We start from the raw sequence: 5,336 nt of genomic DNA on the forward strand, positions 1-5,336 counted from the left end.
TTTCGTTTTTTTTTTTTTGGTTCCTGCTTTCTGCCCACAGACCATAGCAGTGCTTTGCCCGCATCCTCCACCATATGTGACAAACCCTATAGCATGAGGGCCATACATGTCACTTTTAGGGGTCCTAAGCACCTAAGTCCTCTAGGGCAATTAGAGCCAGGAACAGCAGCTCATTTTTTTTTTGTTTTTTTTTTCCTCCTTATTTTAACCGCTTAAACCCCAAAAACCACTGTTTGACTGTTGCATGGTATGTGCCCTTGTGTATTGCTGGCTGAAATACATATGCTTATGGAGGATGGCCTTGATGTGTTTGTGACGACTTATTGATGATCAGGACGTGAAGTTTCTTTTTGCTGGATAAAAGTATTGCATATCTGTGAAACCTGCAAAAGAAATGTCCAGGCAGGTATTGCCTCACTTGGCTCAGGGATTGTCTTCTTCGGGGCCTCTCCTTGCCCTGGGAGCACAGGGAACTTCCTCTTCCCCCAACAGTCTCTCTGAGTATCAAGCTCCAGGGGTTTTTAATGTCCAGCACCTGTGCCTGATGCCGGCCCCATAGGAATCCCGGACCGGATCCTGTGGACTTCTCGCGTCCTGGAAAACTCGGCATGGAATTTCCACAGCATGGGGAAACGGAGCATTTCCCACCCTGCTCTCCAATTGCTCCACCCTAGGGACCCATATTTACGATCTGGATAGCACCTGTACCCAAATGCCACACTAAGCATCTCCCTGGGGTTTACACTGTCACACATTACACATAGAGATAACATTTAATATGGACATAGCATTAAACATGGACATAACACTACTCATTGAGATAGCATTAAACATGGAGTTAACATGCAACACATCGGAAGGATTTCATTTTGGAATGTATCGATTTTATTTTGAAATATAACTATTTCTTGTTTGAACACCAGTTTTACCGTCATCTATGTGGGACAGCCATGGGTGCCAGGTTCGCTTGATCAGGACGCAAAGCAGCGAGTCCGCTTGATCAGGACGCAAAGCAGCGAGTCCGCTTGATCAGGACGCAAAGCAGCGAGTCCGCTTGATCAGGACGCAAAGCAGCGAGTCCGCTTGATCAGGACGCAAAGCAGCGAGTCCGCTTGATCAGGACGCAAAGCAGCGAGTCCGCTTGATCAGGACGCAAAGCAGCGAGTCCGCTTGATCAGGACGCAAAGCAGCGGGTCCGCTTGATCAGGACGCAAAGCAGCGTGTCCGCTTGATCAGGACGCAAAGCAGCGAGTCCGCTTGATCAGGACGCAAAGCAGCGAGTCCGCTTGATCAGGACGCAAAGCAGCGGGTCCGCTTGATCAGGACGCAAAGCAGCGAGTCCGCTTGATCAGGACGCAAAGCAGCGGGTCCGCTTGATCAGGACGCAAAGCAGCGGGTCCGCTTGATCAGGACGCAAAGCAGCGGGTCCGCTTGATCAGGACACAAAGCAGCGAGTCCGCTTGATCAGGACACAAAGCAGCGAGTCCGCTTGATCAGGACGCAAAGCAGCGAGTCCGCTTGATCAGGACGCAAAGCAGCGAGTCCGCTTGATCAGGACGCAAAGCAGCGAGTCCGCTTGATCAGGACGCAAAGCAGCGAGTCCGCTTGATCAGGACGCAAAGCAGCGAGTCCGCTTGATCAGGACGCAAAGCAGCGAGTCCGCTTGATCAGGACGCAAAGCAGCGAGTCCGCTTGATCAGGACGCAAAGCAGCGAGTCCGCTTGATCAGGACGCAAAGCAGCGAGTCCGCTTGATCAGGACGCAGAGCAGCGAGTCCGCTTGATCAGGACGCAAAGCAGCGAGTCCGCTTGATCAGGACGCAAAGCAGCGAGTCCGCTTGATCAGGACGCAAAGCAGCGAGTCCGCTTGATCAGGACGCAAAGCAGCGAGTCCGCTTGATCAGGACGCAAAGCAGCGAGTCCGCTTGATCAGGACACAAAGCAGCGAGTCCGATTGATCAGGACACAAAGCAGGGAACCAGGAACAGTACAGGTGCCGAGCCACAGCAGGAAGATCCATAGACCTCAATACAAAGGCCCTGACTGAAGGGCAGGGCAGGTTCATAAAGGCAGGGTAATCACAGGTAACAAGGGCCAGCTGGATGTATTGGCTAGGGCTCAACCCAGGTAACAAGGCACACCTGAGTTCTGAGTGCTCCAGAGGGCGGCCACTAGTGGTTGCAGATTTAAACACCACAGGTATAAAAAAAGCCATGGTTCAGGCAGCGAAAAAGTGGTTCCTGACAATAGCATTAAACATGGACATAGCATTGCACATAGAGATAACATTAAACATGGAGATAGCATTAAACACTGACACTGCCTTACACATGGATAAAGCATTAAACATGGACATAGCATTTGTGACAGTGTAAACCCCAGGGAGATGCTTAGTGTGGCATTTGGGTACAGGTGCTATCCAGATCGTAAATATGGGTCCCTGGGGTGGAGCAATTGGAGAGCAGGGTGGGCCAATGCTCCGTTTCCCCATGCTGTGGAAATTCCATGCCGAGTTTTCCAGGAGGCAAGAAATCTGCAGGATCCGGTCCGGGATTCCTATGGGGCCGGCATCAGGCACAGGTGCTGGACATTAAAAGCCCCTGGAGCTTGATACTCAGAGAGACTGTTGGGGGAAGAGGAAGTTCCCTGTGCTCCTAGGGCAAGGAGAGGCCCCGAAGAAGAGAATCCCTGAGCCAAGTGAGGCAATACCTGCCTGGACGTTTTGTGTGTTGTCTGGGGGAGGTTTTCCAGAGCCTGGCGTAGCTGGGTCTGGCTGGGAGGTTGAGGTAGTGGGTGATTAGGCTGGTCAGTCTGCACCAGCATAGTTCAGTTAGAGACATACCATGCAACAGTCAAACAGTGGTTTTTGGGGTTTAAGCGGTTAAAATAAAGTGAATTTTTTTTTTCTCTTTTTTTTTTTTTGTTTTTCGTTTTTTTTTTTTGGTTCCTGCTTTCTGCCCACAGACCATAGCAGTGCTTTGCCCGCATCCTCCACCATATGTGACAAACCCTATAGCATGAGGGCCATACATGTCACTTTTAGGGGTCCTAAGCACCTAAGTCCTCTAGGGCAATTAGAGCCAGGAACAGCAGCTCATTTTTTTTTCGTTTTTTTTGTTTTGGTTCCTGCTTTCTGCCCACAGACCATAGCAGTGCTTTGCCCGCATCCTCCACCATATGTGACAAACCCTATAGCATGAGGGCCATACATGTCACTTTTAGGGGTCCTAAGCACCTAAGTCCTCTAGGGCAATTAGAGCCAGGAACAGCAGCTCATTTTTTTTTTGTTTTTTTTCCCCTCCTTATTTTAACCGCTTAAACCCCAAAAACCACTGTTTGACTGTTGCATGGTATGTGCCCTTGTGTATTGCTGGCTGAAATACATATGCTTATGGAGGATGGCCTTGATGTGTTTGTGACGACTTATTGATGATCAGGACGTGAAGTTTCTTTTTGCTGGATAAAAGTATTGCATATCTGTGAAACCTGCAAAAGAAATGTCCAGGCAGGTATTGCCTCACTTGGCTCAGGGATTGTCTTCTTCGGGGCCTCTCCTTGCCCTGGGAGCACAGGGAACTTCCTCTTCCCCCAACAGTCTCTCTGAGTATCAAGCTCCAGGGGTTTTTAATGTCCAGCACCTGTGCCTGATGCCGGCCCCATAGGAATCCCGGACCGGATCCTGTGGACTTCTCGCGTCCTGGAAAACTCGGCATGGAATTTCCACAGCATGGGGAAACGGAGCATTTCCCACCCTGCTCTCCAATTGCTCCACCCTAGGGACCCATATTTACGATCTGGATAGCACCTGTACCCAAATGCCACACTAAGCATCTCCCTGGGGTTTACACTGTCACACATTACACATAGAGATAACATTAAATATGGACATAGCATTAAACATGGACATAACACTACTCATTGAGATAGCATTAAACATGGAGTTAACATGCAACACATCGGAAGGATTTCATTTTGGAATGTATCGATTTTATTTTGAAATATAACTATTTCTTGTTTGAACACCAGTTTTACCGTCATCTATGTGGGACAGCCATGGGTGCCAGGTTCGTGCCGAGTTACGCCAACCTTTTCGTAGCCGAATGGGAAGCAGAACAGATATGGCACAACAATCCATTTGAAGCAGACCTGGTGCAGTGGAAGAGATATATCGATGACGTGTTAATTATATGGAGGGGAACACTGGATAAATTACATCAATTTATAGAATACATCAACCAGAACCAATACAACCTAAAATTTACTTTCAACATACTAAAGCAAAGTGTTGAATTCTTGGATGTGGAACTATTCACAGAAGGCAATGCTCCAGAAATTATAAAAATGCTACCGATGCCAATGGTTTCATTGATTACACAAGCTGTCATCACCCAGCATGGTTAGATAACATCCCCACGGGGCAGATGATGAGAATAAGGAGGAACTGTACACGGGACCAGGACTTAATTAAACACACCACAGATATTAAAAGTAAATTTAGGGAGAAACACTATCCAATAGAGTTATTAGCGAGAAGTCAACAGAAAGTGGAACAAATGGACAGATCTCATCTACTAAAAGGAAAGCCCGAACATAATATGAACAAGAAAGATTTCAGTTTTTCATTCATTAAGGAATATAATACTAAGGCTTACCACATTAAAAAGATATTGCGGAAACACTAGCATGTCCTGAAGAGCGATGACATTTTAGGTCCCCTCTTACCGGAAAAACCTCAAATCGTATACAAAAAAAACAAATAATTTGAAAAACATTTTCCTCCCAACAAAGAAAACAGAAATTAATTTTAATACCTTTCTGGGCAAGAAACCCATTGTTTTTTGCCCATGCGGTAGGTGCAAGATGTGCACCTACCTACCAAGGAAAACAAACAGTTTTATCAGTAATAGGACAGGGACTACATACGAAATTAACAAATTCATCACCTGCACCACCAAATCTGTAATTTATTTATTACAATGTCCATGTGGTGCACAGTATGGGGGAAGAACAACCAGACCACTTAAAGGAAGAATTTAGGAACATCTTGGGAACATTATGAATTCAAGCATTAAACACGGTGTCCCGCGATACTGTAATTCATGTCCTGTTTTCTCAATTAATCAATTTTGAATCATGGGAATAGACACTGTACCCCCAAATTGGAGAGGAGGGAATAGTGCAGAAAACATTTCAAGAAAGGAAACTAAGTGGATCTTTAAATTAGGAACATATAAAAAAAGGAGGCTTGAACATAAACTTGGATATTCACGCTTTCACCTAAGGGATCCTAACCCCCATTTGAAATAAATAGACACAGACTACTTATTCATTCATGGG

General features: G+C 46.5%; 1 long non-coding RNA gene across 1 annotated transcript; it reads right to left on the bottom strand.

Annotated features, from left to right (window-relative positions):
- Positions 1–4,006: 4,006 nt before the first annotated feature.
- LOC128484654 (uncharacterized) lies at positions 4,007–4,724 on the bottom strand. The gene is made up of 2 exons (XR_008351184.1): positions 4,652–4,724; positions 4,007–4,145 (listed from the first exon to the last, which is right to left on the bottom strand). It is a non-coding gene; the product is annotated as an uncharacterized LOC128484654 (long non-coding RNA).
- Between the last annotated feature and the right edge of the window lie 612 nt (positions 4,725–5,336).

This window comes from Spea bombifrons, chromosome 3 (genome assembly GCF_027358695.1).
Source record: "Spea bombifrons isolate aSpeBom1 chromosome 3, aSpeBom1.2.pri, whole genome shotgun sequence".
Classification (NCBI taxonomy): domain Eukaryota; kingdom Metazoa; phylum Chordata; class Amphibia; order Anura; family Pelobatidae; genus Spea; species Spea bombifrons.